The sequence below is a fragment of the Felis catus genome, chromosome D2 (genome assembly GCF_018350175.1).
Source record: "Felis catus isolate Fca126 chromosome D2, F.catus_Fca126_mat1.0, whole genome shotgun sequence".
NCBI lineage: Eukaryota > Metazoa > Chordata > Mammalia > Carnivora > Felidae > Felis > Felis catus.
The window spans coordinates 11,656,562-11,672,583 of record NC_058378.1 but is presented as its reverse complement, the minus strand read 5'-3'; the positions used below and the strand labels follow the sequence as shown (position 1 = coordinate 11,672,583).

The following is a 16,022-nucleotide window of genomic DNA, read 5'->3' as shown; positions in this document are numbered from 1 at the left end:
GGGGAATTTGCAGTTATAGAAGACAAGGGGTCTCCAATCAAGCACTTCCTGCATTTAGAGGTTATGCATCAGGGAGCGTGACTCAGCAAAGGTGACAATTCTTTTGTCTTCCAAGAATATCAGAATCTTTCTTAGAATCCTTATTGTCCGAAAAACTGGAAGAATGGGCTGGGTTTAATATTTCAGAAGGCGTATCAGAGATTATAAAATGTGCACACTTCATCCGGTTGCATTTAAGTGGTAAAAGTTGAAAAGTACAGGATGAGCCCCAAAATAAAATCACACTTTTGGAAACTATTTAACAGATGATTGTATTTGGGAAAAGTAAGGAATGTGAAAGGAACAAAATAGTTGTCAAAAGTACGAACGATGAAAGCAAAGATATAATTATAGTCATATTTCTTTTGTGGGAGAGGAACAAAAAATGAAACTAATGGAAAACTCCATCCCAGAAATAGAAATACTTGAGAGGGAGAAGAAGATTGATTTGTAAAGAAAAGGAGGGTAAAGAACAAAGAAGACAAAGCCACGAGGCTCTTGCATGGATTTAAATAATTAGAGGGAAAGGCTGAACTTAATCCTTGTGCTCTGCCTTAACAAACTGCAGGAATAGGTAAGACATAAGCTCATTAGCGTGTTTTAACACAGAGTGATGACTTCCATAAAGGTCAAAACCACCATCCTCCATGTGTACAACAGCCTACCTACCGAAAAGCAAGGTTAAGGTGGCTGTTTGGCTTAAAGACTTCAGTGCACTGGTAAAACCCCGGAGGAGTAACTATTTCAAACAGTTTAAAAGTATTTTCAGTAGAATCGAGTCCCTGGGGAGTGTAGAGTGATGGCTTGGTTCCGAAGAAGTTGAGAGCAATGTAGTACCTTTAAATTCCATTAACCTCAGTTTTGAAGCTAGTTTTTAGTTTTAAAAAAGTACTCTGATCAAAATAACACCAGCATTCTTCACAGAGCTAGAACAAACAATCCTAAAATTTGTGTGGAACCAGAAAAGACCCCAAATAGCCAAAGCGATCTTGAAAAAGAAAACCAAAGCAGGAGGCATCACAATCCCAGACTTCAAGCTATACTACAAAGCTGTAACCATCAAGACAGTATGGTACTAGCACAAGAACAGACACTCAGATCAATGGAACAGAATAGAGAACCCAGAAATGGACCCACAAACATATGGCCAACTAATCTTTGACAAAGCAGGAAAGAATATCCAATGGAATAAGGACAGTCTCTTCAGCAAGTGGTGCTGGGGAAACCGGACAGCGACATGCAGAAGAATGAATCTGGACCACTTTCTTACACCATACCCAAAAATAAACTCAAAATGGATGAAAGACCTAAATGTGAGACAGGAAGCCATCAAAATCCTTGAGGAGAAAGCAGGCAAAAACCTCCTTGACCTTGGCCGCAGCAACTTCTTACTTGACACGTCTCCGGAAGCAAGGGAAACAAAAGCAAAAATGAACTACTGGGACCTCATCAAAATAAAAACCTTCTGCACAGTGAAGGAAACAATCAGCAAAACTAAAAGGCAACCGACAGAATGGGAGAAGATATTTGCAAACAACATATCAGATAAAGGGTTAGTATCCAAAATCTATCAAGAACTTATCAAACTCAACACCCAAAAAAACAAATAATCCAGTGAAGAAATGACTAAAAGACATGAATAGACACTTCTCTAAAGAGGACATCCAGATAGCCAACCGACACATGAAGAAATGCTCAACATCCCTCATCATCAGGAAAATAGAAATCAAAACCACAATGAGATACCACCTGACACTGGTCAGAATGGCTAACATTAACAACTCAGGCAACAACAGATACTGGCGAGGATGCAGAGAAGGAGGATCTCTTTTGCATTGCTGGTGAGAATGCAAGCTGGTGCCACCACTCTGTAAAACAGTATGGAGGTTCCTCAAAAAACTAAAAATAGAACTACCCTACGACCCAGCAATTGCACTACTAGGCATTTATCCATGGGATACAAGTATGCTGTCTCAAAGGGGCACATGCACCCCAATGTTTATAGCAGCAGTATCAACAATAGCCAAAGTATGGAAAGAGCCCAAATGTCCATCGATGGATGAATGGATAAAGAAGATGTGGTGTGTATATATATATACACACACACACACACACACACACACACATATACATACAATGGAGTATTACTTGGCAGTCAAAAAGAATGAAATGTTGCCATTTGCAACTACATGGATGGAACTGGAGGGTATTATGCTAAGTGAAATTCGTCAGAGAAAGACAAAATCATATGACTTCACTCATATGAGGACTTTAAGATACAAAACAGATGAACACAAGGGAAGGGAAACAAAAATAATATAAAAACAGGGAGGGGGGCAAAACAGAAGAGACTCATAAATATGGAGAACAAACAGAGGGTTACTGGAGGGGTTGTGGGAGGGGGAATGACTAAATGGGTAAGGGGCACTAAGACATCTACTCCTGAAATCATTGTTGCACTATACGCTAACTAATTTGGATGTAAATTTTAAAAAATAAAAAATAAAGCTAAAACAAAAAATAAATAAAAAATATTCTGGAACTCATGGTGAGAATTTCAGTGTGAAGAGAGTATTCAGAAGCTATTGGGACCGCTCAAGTATAAATTTACTAATTGCTTCCTTTCAAAAGGCTGAGCTTTTTCTTTTTTTTAAAGATTTTTTTTTCAATGTTTATTTATTTTTGGGACAGAGAGAGACAGAGCATGAACGGGGGAGGGGCAGAGAGAGAGGGAGACACAGAATCGGAAACAGGCTCCAGGCTCTGAGCCATCAGCCCAGAGCCTGACGCAGGGCTCGAACTCACGGACCGCGAGATCGTGACCTGGCTGAAGTCGGACGCTTAACCGACTGCGCCACCCAGGCGCCCCTGAGCTTTTTCTTTATATATATATTTTTTATATATTACAATGATGCTACTAATGCATTTAAGTCATTCATTTCTTCAGGAGCAAGCTGTATCATTTCCTTAACCAATCAGATTATTCTTTGTGGTAATCATTCATCCATCCCTTGACCTTGGACACACGTTCCCTTATCAACTCTGCCACCCTCTGGACACAGGCTTAGTGCTGGGTGCTGGCATAGAAGGATGAAGAGGAGAATCCTGATCTCAGGAGCTCATGGTTTCTTACAGTGACCTAATGGTTCAAAGATATCATAGAGGATTCACACTCTTTTAAAGTTGTGTCCTCAGTTATGACTGTGTGCTTTTTTCCATCAGATTAACAGTGAGGTCTGTGATCAAAAAGAAAAAAAAAAGGAGTAATAATGGTTGACACCTAGGCTCTCAAATAATACTGTGTAACTGGGAGACCTAGTGTTGTTCTTGGTTTTGTTTTCTTCTTAAGGAATCGAAATTCTTAACCTTGACATCATTAGTTCCTTTGTATTTGCTTGGGGTTTCCATCAGCCCGAGAGGCCAGTGCCACTGCAGCAACGTAACAGGGTGAATGAGGCTAATTTTTATATATATATATAAGAAAAAAGTCATTTTGTGACATTCACTATTCTCTTGTTTTTGTACCATAGGTGAACCTCTGATTGTTAAACGGTTCAACATTTATATGAATGCACTTAGAGGTTTTTTTCCTGATTAAAATTATGACTGCTTAAAGTACAATTCTTAGAGGGTTTTTTTTTATTTGCATAGATCTACATAGATTTTGCTCTAAACTCAGGATTAGCCTTAGCTTAAATTCTTAAAATGCTATTATCGCCTTTTCTGTTTCCCCCTCTTTATTCTGCTGCTGGAACTGAGAATTCCCATTGATCAGAGTGGTTTTATCCTCATGTGGCTCCTAGAAGGTGACCTTCTGCTAGAGAGAAGGGGGATGAAGAAACTTGCCCAAATTTGAGTATGGAAGAAGAAAAGTGTAAGATTTGAGCCACAGAGAGTTCATAACAAAGAGAAGGAGTGGTACAAAATAAGGTCATTAGGCTGGGGTCTTTGAGCATGCAGCGTCCTTCAGAAATGCAGTGGAAAATTCTCAGCCCTGCGATGACACTTTGGTGTGGTGGAATTCTGGGCCAGAAGAGATTTTCTGAGGGACCCGTGATACTTTTCCCACTTCCATTAGTTCACAGTCATAAACAGTACTGGCTGGATCTAAGAATAGTATCCCTGAGTGGTGAGTTACACCATCTGCTAATAAAAAGTTTTACTCTTTGACATGTTCTGCTAAGTTTTTATTGTGGGTTGTGAATGTTTAATGTCCTCCTAGGGGCTTTTAGGAGAATATGTTTTCACAGCACATGTGGTGCCATTATCCTGTGAACCAAACTAATGGGTTTTAATTATGCCAAGGCTATGGATCCTGGGGCTGCTGACAAATCCATAATGTGTTTGAAAATTGCTAGGATGGAAAGCACAGACCAAAGACTTAACCCGGAACAATGTCTGGAAAATAATTTCCTTTGCAGAGATGCTGCCTATTATTTTTATTTCTCAAGTTGAAGAATATGGTTGACTCAGGCGGCATTCACATCTACATGGTGGGGGGGAGAAAGGGGATTCTCTTGATTTTGGGAGACCCAGATTGTAGGCCAGGTTTTTCACTTCACTTTCTGTTTGGATCTGAACAAGTCACTTGACGTTAAGTACTTCGTGGAGCCTTGGCTGTAACACAGGTAAGAGCTATAACCTAGGGACTTACTGAAGACTATTGACGGAGCCCAATAATTCAATAATTCACGGACAAACAGTGGAAATTTGAGAAAGCACCTTGGTGTTTGTTTTGGGCAAGGGGGTTTAAGTGAAAACAGAGTCGTTAAGGGTTCTCTGCCTAGTTGGGACTCTGGTTGATTTTGTTAATATTTTCCCCTTTGATTACTATAACAGCCCTCTCATATTCTGTATTCCCTTAGTCTGTTAAACATGGCTGCCTGGAGGGGGTAAGTTGCGCCTTGTTTTGCATCCCATTTGACATATAAGTATATGTAATTTTGGCCTTTATCTGATCTCTTAGTTCTAAGGATGGGAGAGGATGAAACATTACCCTTGTTGCTGAAGTACTGAATAGAGCTCTGTTCTGCTACAAACTTTTCAGCAGTCATATATGTTTGCTGACTGTCATGGGTTGCTAACAACTCACAAAACAGAGGTCTTGGATGCCGACTTAGGCAAAACACTTCTATCCTAATTTTCCTGGTAATGCTCCTATAATTTGTCATGGGATGGTTATACTGATGGTAGGGAATTAATTGGTGCCAGCAGGGCTATATGTTGACCTTTCCATTTTTTAATAAAATACTTCTAAACTTTCTGGAGAGTCCCAGCCTAGCTCCCTCGGTGCTGACAGGGCATCATGCCATCCGTGAGGTCTATTGAGTTTTCTGCCTGTCAGTCCTAGGTGTAACTGAGTCTTTGTAATTGTCTTATAATAATTGAAGCGAATTTAATGGGAAAGTACTCATTAAATGTTTTTGGAATTGAATTGATAAGGACTCTGTTCCCTAAGGGGATGGGAGGGGGTATGCTGTAAGTGTTACAGGAAATGTGGATGTTGTGTCATATGGCTTTGATTTAAATATATGCCAACTTTGTACTGATGATTGCCTTACATGCCTTAAACACCAATAAATAGAATCAAATAATTAACGGATTAAAAAAAAACCCTATAATCTCAATTAAAATTCTACTTGGAGACTGAAGAAAAGACCTCTGCTTTTCTCTACCTTATACGTAGCTGAGAGCTTCCACCATTGAATACATACTTCTTATCTCTGTAAAACTCAAGCCTGCAGATATTTAGAATTTGTAGTTTCTTGTCCTCTCAAAAGAGATATACATATTGTTTATAGCATACTCTTTGTTAAAGAATTCAAGACAAAATGTTGTGGTAAAGTTATTGCAGGAACTCTATTTAATATGGATGGTAGAAAAGACATTACCAGTCACCATGGGAAACAATTTGTAATCTTCATAATTCCAGAACTTTCCAAGTAGTTGATATGTGCTAAAAAAGTTAAGTAGCCCTCTTTGCTAAGATCAGAGCTTCCTTGTTACAATTAGAAATGTTCTTATTTAGGATTTTTCCCTCATATTTTTAAACAGTACTGATTTCTTAGTAATGAGGTTGGTATTTTCTTCTAGAATTTTCTTAGTTTCTTCTGTTTCTAATCTTTATGGAATTAATTTTGATATGAGATGGGAGAGTTTTGTATTACATTTTTTTCTTTGAATAGGCAGTATAATTGCCTGGTACAGAATTTAGAAGATACAGTGACAGTCTCCTTCCTACCTCTGACTGATAGGAGTATCACTATATTAAAGTTCCCGAGAGTTTAATTATTTAGTAATTAAAAATATTATGTAGTCATTTGAAAATGGCTCTGGTTGTCCTTTTAAATTTTATTTTTATTTTTTATTTTTATTAAGTTTCTTTTTATTTATTTTGAGAGAGACAGAGACAACGTGAGTGGGGAAGGAGCAGAGAGGGAGGGAGGGAGAATCCCAAGCAGGTTCTACTCTGTCAGCACGGTGTCTAATTCAGGGCTTGATCTCACAAATCATGAGATCATGACTTGAGCCCAAATCAAGACTCGAACACTCAACCGATTGAGCCATCCAGGTGCCCCTAAATTTTATTTTTAGAAGAAAACTTGTGTTTTTGTGACCTGAAAACTTTATGCATTCATGGAATCAAATACACGTATGTACCTAATCCTTGCTTTTTCCCACCAGACATATATGTTAGGATAGTATTTGCAGTCATAGGGAGTGTAGAGGTTTTGTCCAGTTTTTAAAGCTGCCTCAGGGATGATTCGGATACATTTGGTGTGTGCTCTACTTATATGACTGTCATATTGCTTGAGAACATAGACTCCCGAAGCCGACTCCACGTATCTTTTTATCCAGCTAGATATTCATACGCCATGGCCATTTTTTCTGTGTGTGTGTAAATCTTACACGAGGGGTAAGAGATCTGTGTTTAGGGAAAATCTTGACTTAACAGAGCGTTAGTGGTGTGGGAGGGATATAGATTGTGCCAGTTCTATCTCTGTACCTATAATGGACCTCACTTTACAATACAGTTCTGAGTACAATATAATCCCTTTATAAGAAGTAGCTACAAGTACATTACATGGATGAGTCGCACTTTCAAAACATGCCCTCTTTCCTGCTTTGGCAGCGTTCATTCCTTACGGGGAAGATAATACGATGTTGAGGAAGGCGTGGTGGACTGGAGGTCAGGAGACTTGGACTTGCCTCCACCCTCTTTGCATTTTGGGCACATCCCTTCATCAACTTATTTTCTTAGGTGTAAAATGCCAGTGATCGTTCATTTTCCTCATCCATCACAAATTGTTTTGAGCATCACATAAAGTACCTAAAGTACGTTGACAATACGTACAGGACCACACAGATGTAAATTGCTGTTAGGGAAAGAGGAAAACTCCACTCTGCTGCGTATGTGTTCTGTCACTTGGGCTTTCTGATTCCAAGGCTATTTATTATTAGATCATTCTGTGCATCCCCAAGGTCATTTGGCTATCATCTTAGGGCTTCTTCCATTTCTATGTGTGGGGAACAGACCACTAAAGGAAAACCCAGTTTTACTATTTGGTTTGCTGTGTGCCAAAATGTAAAATTTAAGACCTAGAAGTGTCCAGAATACATTGAGTACTGCTGCTAATCAATATGAGAATGACAAATACCCTAATAGAAAAAAAAAAAAAAAAAGATGCACAGGAATAGGGGTTTCATAGAACGGGAAGTACAGATGAACCATGATACTACGGACACATTATCAGCCGTATTAATAACTGGGGACCTGAAAATTAAAAGCACAGTAAAGTACCATTTTACAGATTGGCAGTATCATTGTGGGCAAGAATTTGGAGTGGCAGGAATTTTCGCCCACTGCTGGCAGGAATGTATACGGGAAAACTGTAACTAGTAAACTCGAATATGTAGGAACACTGTAATTTATTTCACTCTTAGGTACATACTTCAGGAAAATGTGTGAGCACAAGGAAGCACATATAAGAATATCTGTTGTAGTATTGTTGATATGAAAATAATTGGAAATAGCATCAGAGTAAACAAATTGAGCTATAGTTATAAGCAGACTAGAGCAATAAAAAACGGATGAACAACATGTATTGCCATCAACATGGATGGATCCCAGAAATGTACTATTGCACCACCAAAAAATTATGAAAGAATATATAATACATGTTTTTAATTATTTAAAGGGCAAATGCCAGCAACCAAATTTAAACAATATATTGTGTAGGTTACAGAAATTTGTGATAATCTTATTAAAAAAAGCAAGGGAATGCTATTGGGTAAAGGTACACAGGGACCTCGAAAATCACTCATAATGTGTATTTTGTTTTTTAGTTTTTTTATTTCAGAGAGACAGAGACAGCGTGAGTGGGGGAGGGGGGGAGAGAGAAGGAGAGAGAGAATCCCAAGCAGGTTCAGTGCTGCCAGAGCAGAGCCCCACACAAGGCTCAAACTCACGAAACCATGAGATCATGACCTGAGCCAAAACCAGAGTCAGCCGCTTAACCAACTGAGCCACCCAGGCACCCCACTCATAATGCGTATCTGAACCTACTTGATGGATTCATGGGTTGGGTGTTTATTTTATTTAAAACGTATTTCTTTACATATGTTCTTTTGAGGATATGCTACTTATTCAGTAAAACTATGAGGGCCTAGAAGATAATGGTGGGAGCCTAGTCTGCAGACTTTGGCCATAGAGGAAATGTTAGCAATAAATAAAAAATTTTCTTGACTATTTTACTAATGCTGCCCTCATAAATGGAGGAGTAAGTGTGTGGATGAAGACACTAATGACTCACAATTAAACTGAGGCAAGAAACTTAAAATATTTATAAGACTGGACTATGGAGTAGTCAGTTATAATCACCTAGAGTAGCGGATAGGATTAAAAACCATTTTACTAATTTTCTGGTCATCTGTTTACATCTATCAAGACTAAAATGTGGGCCTTCTGAGTTCTAACACATTGTTTCTTCTGTATCCATCATGCCTTAATATGATGATTCATTACAATAAAAATATATCATTTAATGAGTGGAGAGATAATTTTGACTTCTTTGAGATATACAGTTTTACCCCAACACTCATTAACTTGAACCTAAGAAAATAGCAATCCTTTGGGAGCCATGTTGAGTTTAATTTCTCTATAGTTTTTTTTCCTTATGATAAGATGCCATTTGTCTACTGTACTTGAATCCAGCCAGTATTTTCTTTTCTACCTTAAAAGCTTTAAAATAGGGGCGCCTGGGTGGCTCGGTTAAGCGTTTGACTTCGGTTCAGGTCATGATCTCACAGTTAGTGAGTTTGAGCCCCATGTTAGACTCTCTGCTGACAGCTCAGAGCCCGGAACCTGCTTCAGATTCTGTGTCTCCCTCTTTCTCTGCCCCCTCCCCTGCTCATCTTGTGTCTCACTGTGTCTCCAAAAATAAATAATAAAAAAATTTTTTAAGCTTTAGACTAATAACATTATTATTACTTGTTGCATCACTGGGTATATCGGGAGTTCTGTATTCTTTCACTTAGTGTTTACATAGTGAGGAAGCATCCGAAGTTCAGAGGGTTTTGGTGATTTACCCAAGATCCCACAGTAGCTGAGTTGAAGAGCTAGAATTCTAATCCAGTTCTAACTACAACACAATGAATTGTCTTTAGCAGGAACTAAACGGTCAACTCAACAGTGAATGTATCTTGTGTTCTTCAGTGGAAAAGCAATGTGGAATGCTGGTCTAGATTTTCATAGTGTAATGGTGACAAGGTCACATGGAACAGAGGTAGAACTTCCACAGAAATTCTGAAATTGCAGTCATGAATATGTTCAATATGATTTTAGTTTGTGTGTATATTTATTGGTTTATTTACTTATAGAACTTTGTCATCTACCTTATTTATTAAGCTCATTTGTCCTTTGTTCCTGTTTTCCATCTGGGAGCATTCTGTCAAATTTCATGGCTCCTGAAATATTGCGTGCTTTAACCCTAGAGTCTGCTTTGTTCCTTCTGATATTTATACACATTCTGAGAACTCCTGATCCCAGTACTATATACAGTGTAATACCACATTATATATTATATGTAATATATAATATTTGTAAAATAATATATGTATAATGTAATATAAATAGATATATTTGCAAGTTATATTTGTACTATTAATAGTTACGTTGAAGTATGAGCCTTCCGTCAGCTGTACTGTCTGCTCAGTATTATTTGTCCCTTATTGTGGTCTGTAGAATAATAGACTTTTACTACTATCTCTGGTAGTGGTCTCCACTCTAAAATGTTGCCTCTGGGAGGTACAGGCAATTCAGTGAGTGTGGGAAGATAATATAACATGTTTTTGTATTATTTTTATTCAAAAACAAGTAAGAAAGAAACCAGATTTTATCAACAAACATGGCACAGTTTGAAAGTCTTGCAAGATTAATCCTGAAGATGAAAAAGAGTTCCACAGTTAGAATTTGTTTGATTTTAGTGAATCATAACACAGTATCAGTTTTGTAGTTACCTATCTTATACGAGTTCCTAGATGAATTGGCTTAATAAATCTAGGGAAGCAAAAATAAGATAAAAACAGAGAGGGAGGGATGCCTGGGTGACTCAGTTGGTTAAGTGTCCAACTTTGGCTCAGGTCGTGATCTCACTGCTTGTGAGTTCGAGCCCTGCATTGGGCTCTGTGCAGACAGCTCAGAGCCTGGAGCCTGCTTCGGATTCTGTGTCTCCCTGTCTTTCTGCCCCTCCCCCGCTCATGCTCTGTCTCTCTCTGTCTCTCTCAAAAATAAACGTTAAAAAAATTAAAGAAAAAAACAGGGAGACAAACCATAAGAGACTCCTTAAATACAGGGAAGGTGGGTGGGGCATGGGCGAACTGGGGGATGGGCATTCAGAAGGGCACTTGTTGGGATGGGCACTGGGTATTCTATGTGATGAATCACTAAATTCTATTCCTGAAATCATTAATAAAATAAATAAATGTCAGATGCTTACAGCAGCAACAGGCACAGAGTAGGGGCCAGCTGAGTATTAGCCATGATGATTATTTATTATAATTACTATTAAATATTCTAGTTCTATCTAAATTAGCTCAAAAAATGAACAGTTGTCGTTTCGATATTCTGTAGAATACAAATTGAAAACTATCCTCGCAATGTAGGCACAAATAAAAAGATGAAAATAAGAGTTGGTATTTTCACTTCCACAAACTCTTTAGCTTCCACAAACGCTTTGCCAGCTAGCTGTATTATGAGGTACAACAACAGTGATTAGATCTGATAAGAAAACGGTCAAAAACACTCAAGTCTATCAGAACATTTATTTTAATTACAAATCTTATCCTGTGGTTTACTTGTTCCTTGAGCCATATAAACTAGTCAGAGTGTAGAGTCATCAGAGTGAGACTTTTCAGAACTGAACTATTTATTTAAAGATTTTTTTAATGTTTATTTTTGAGAGAGAGAGAAAGAGAGCGAGAGAGAGAGCACACGCAAGTGAGAGAGGGGCAGAGAGAAAGGGAGAGAGAGAATCTGAAGCAGGCTCCAGGCTCCGAGCTGTCAGCACAGAGCCCAAAACGGGTCCTGAACCCACAGACTGCAAGTTCATGACCTGAGCCAAAGTCAGACAAACTTCAACTGACTGAGCCACCCAGGCACCCCTCTTTTTCAGCTTTAAAAGCCTTAAACAAATTACTTTTGAGATTAAACTTCACTTGAAACCAGCCTTTCATAGTATTGTATTACAAATTTTTAATCCATGATTTAAAAAACCATGAACCATATTCAGCTGTAATTTGTTCTGTTCAAGTAAAGTAAGTTATAGAAAATGTTTTAGCTTGATTTGTAATATTTTATAATGTGTATTAGTACTGGAGTTCAGATGTATGATGAAAACAGTATTTTAATACGTTCTGTTTTGTAATTTATGTTCAAAATATTTGCTTATGGAGTTTGTGGTAGGCTCCATTGATGCCACAGGTACCTGGGTCCTTATCCCTGTAACCTGTAAAGGCATTATATGGCAAAGGGGATTTTACAGATGTGGCTAAACTGAGCATCTTGACATGAGGAGATTGTCCTGGATTAGTTGGGTAAGTTCTGATTGGAATTAGAAGTATCCTTCTAAGAGGGAGGGTCACAGAGACTTGACTACGGAATGGGAGAAGAGGTTGTGGTGAATGAAGATTGGTATTGGAAGGATATGCTTTGAAGGTGAAGTCAAGGAATACAGGTGATGTGTAGCCCCTGAAAAAGGCAGGGAACCCTCCCTTCGGCACCAGGAATACAACGTTGCTCATATATATATATATTTTTTAATGTTTAGTTTTGAGAGAGAGAAAGAGCATGAGCAGGGAAAGGGTGCAGGGAGAGAGAGAGGCAGAATCTGAAGCAGGCTCCAGGCTCAGAGCTGTCAGTAGAGAGCCTGATGCAGGGCTCGAACTCATGAACCGTGAGATCATGACCTGAGCTGAAGTCAGATGCTTAACTGACTGAGCCACCCAGGCACCCCCACCGTTGCTCGGATCTTGATGTTAGCCTAATGAAACAGATTTCAGGCTTCTGACCTCTATAGCTGGAAGAGGATAAGTTTGTGTTGCTACTGAATTCGTAGTAATTGGTTAAGCAACATTAGGGAAGTCATACAGGGTATACAGTGAGAGAGGTTTGGAGACCAGTAATCTCTACTCCAGTTTCCAACTTGATGAAATGCTCTTGCTTGAGGTTACAGAAATTAGGTGTTTTACACCATCGCATTTTAATTCATTTTTCTTCCTTCAGTGGCTTCATATTGTTGATTTTTATGAGATCCCGATATTCCACTTTTAACACAATTTTCAGAAGTTCTTTTGAGAGGTGTCTGGGTGGCTCAGGTGGTTGAGCATCCAGCTCTTGATTTCAGCTCAGGTCATGATCCTGAGGTAGTGGGATCGAACCCTGCATCTGGCTCTGTGCTGAGTGTGACGTCTGCTTAAGATTCTCTCCCTCTCTCCTCCTGAACTTTTTAAAAAAGTTTAGTTCTTCTGAAAGATGATAATGAATAATTTAATAGGAAAAACCAAATTTAAAAATCAAATTGAGAAAGCAAATATTTCAGCATGAATTTTCAAAGGCAAAAATATGTTCAAACAGGCATCCTGGAAAAATAAATCTTAGTTTAAGGAGCTGAGTTTTTACACTGTTTTTTGAAATGTGTTCATGGCTAAAGTTATATATGTAAAAAGGAGTGCTAGCTTTGCGGGTGCTCAGATTCCCAATTTGAATTTGAGTATTCTGTGATAATTGAATTGTTAGTCTATTGAGCATGCATCAATTCAGTGTGAGCTGTTTAAGTTGGTTAGTGTTTCAGGCGTATCATAGACTGGAAAGGTTTGAGTAGTTTCACGCTTAAAGATGAGAATGTTTTCTTCAACAGAGATGGAGACTTTCCTCAAGTCCTGATAAATTATGTGCTTACTTTTCACTGGTGATTATGGCCTGGTGCTCTGCAGGAAATGAGATCAGTCTAATGAAGATGTATTTCAGCAGGCACCGAAAACTTAACTAGATCATTCATTCTTTAAGCAATTATGGGTATAAACATAAAGTGTGGTTAATGGGGGTGAAATTAATATAAACTGGGATTAGCTTGTAGAAAATAGATGGATGGTTATTTTAATGGACGTTTTTATCATTAAATCTTTTTACTAGGATTAAACGTGTCATCATTCGTTCAATTTTATTATGTCATTTGCCAAACAAAAGATTTACAAGTGTGTAATTTTATCACCAAAGAATTTACTTCTGTAAAGATCCTGGGGCGCCTGGGTGGCGCAGTCGGTTAAGCGTCCGACTTCAGCCAGGTCACGATCTCGCGGTCCGTGAGTTCGAGCCCCGCGTCAGGCTCTGGGCTGATGGCTCGGAGCCTGGAGCCTGTTTCCGATGCTGTGTCTCCCTCTCTCTCTGCCCCTCCCCCGTTCATGCTCTGTCTCTCTCTGTCCCAAAAATAAAAATAAAAAACGTTGAAAAAAAAATTAAAAAAAAAAAGATCCAACAAATTTTTCAGGTTAGTAACCTACCTATGAATGGAGTAGGTATGTATGAATCCATCTAATTTCTTGCAATAAAGGGTCCTGAAATAACGTAATTAAATTCTGTGCAGAAAATGTTGATTTTTAAAGTGTTCTTCAATCTTAAAAACATTATTTTTAAAATCAGCATGAATTAGAATTTTTAAGGCTTCACAGAAATGTTAGATTTTGCATTGTTTTAACATATTTACCTTGGAAAGATCACATCTACCTTATTTAAAAATCTTTAGTTAAAAATTTAAAAGTAATATAATTTAAAAATATTTCTAGGGCTTATTTACAATTTTTTTTCCAGTGGCTCATTTGCAATGAGATGGTATATGTATCACAGAATTGTTTTTCTTTAATGGGCCTTGCCCATGGAGCACAGACAGTACTATTCAGACTTTTCAACAAGATATATCACAAGTAAAGCATAGTGGAGGGTAAGGAAGTCTCTAGGTTACTAAAAAGTGAGAAAAGATGTGTTGCATACAAATATGCATCATACAAGGCAGTTTGAGTCAGAAGGAGATGCTGCACGGACGTACTACTTGAGCTTGGCATTGAAGGATGAGTAGAAATTGGACAAAGGACAAAGATGGGAATAGGAAATAGGTTTATGAAGAGTAGAGAGTTATCCAATGTAGCCCAATCATAGTAAGCATTAAATATAGGCTGGAAACTTAGGTTGGATCTAGAATATGGACACCAGGCAGGGAGCTTGGATGTAATTTACTAGGCAGTGGGATTTACCCCCTAGTTTTATTGAGGTTGTAATTGACAAATTAAAATTGTATATATTTAAGGTATAAAATATATACGTATAAAAAATATATATATATACACATATATATCTCACATATATGCACACACACGTACACACACACATTGTGAAATAATTACCACAGTCAAGCCGTTTAACACGTCTCTCACCTCTCACAGTTAAAATTGTTTTTTATGTGGTGTGAACCCTTAAGATGAACTCTCAGCAAATTTCTAACAGGCAATACAGTATTGTTAGTAGCAGTTACTGTGCTATACATTAGATCTGCAGAATTATTCATCTTGCAAAACTGAAATGTGGTGCCCCTTGACCAAGAGCTCCCCATTTCCCCCTTTTCCCTAGCCCCCAGCCACAGTCATTCTGCTACATGCTTCTGTGGGTTTGACGATTAGAGATTTTACCCGTAAATGAAATCATGCAGTGTTTGACTGAATCCAACTGATTTCACGTGACATAATGCCAGGTTCACTGATGTTGTCACAAACCACAGGATTTCCTTCCCTTAAAAAAAATATTTTATCAAAATTATTTTTGATAGAGAGTGAGAGTGCACGAGCAAGTGGGGAAGGGGCAGAGAGAGAGAGAGAGAGAGAGAGAGAGAGAGAGAGAGAATTCCAAGCAGGCTCCAAGCTGTCACTGCAGAGCCCAATGTGGGGCTCAAACCCACAAACCGTGAGATCGTGACCTGAGTGGAAACCAAGAGTTGGACACTTAACCAACTGAGCCACCCAGGTGCTTCCCTTTTTTTTAAAGGCTGAATAATATTTCTCTGTTATTCCTCTGTTTGTATTTTATATATTATTAATTTTTTATTCAAGTATAATTTATAATATCCATCCCAATAATAATATTCTATTTTGTGTGTGTGTATGTATATACATCATATTTTCCTTGAAAAATATACAGGGAATGGTTACTTTGATTTTTTGTCATTTTATTTTTTGTTTTATGCCTCCTCTTTGTTGTTGTTGTTTTTGTTCTTTTGTTCCTTAGTCATTTCCTTCTTTTGTGTAAAATGGTTAGTATGCCATTTTGAAACCTCTTTTGCTTATTTTTTGCTATGTATTTGTTTTTTAATTTTTTTTAACGTTTATTTATTTTTGAGACAGAGAGAGACAGAGCATGAATGGGGGAGGGTCAAAGAGAG

General features: G+C 38.1%; 1 protein-coding gene across 9 annotated transcripts in view; it reads left to right on the top strand.

The window, feature by feature from the left end:
• The window catches only part of RYR2 (ryanodine receptor 2), a 757,942-nt gene that overhangs the window by 240,550 nt on the left and 501,370 nt on the right, over positions 1 to 16,022 (top strand). The gene's annotated exons all lie outside the window — the stretch shown is intronic.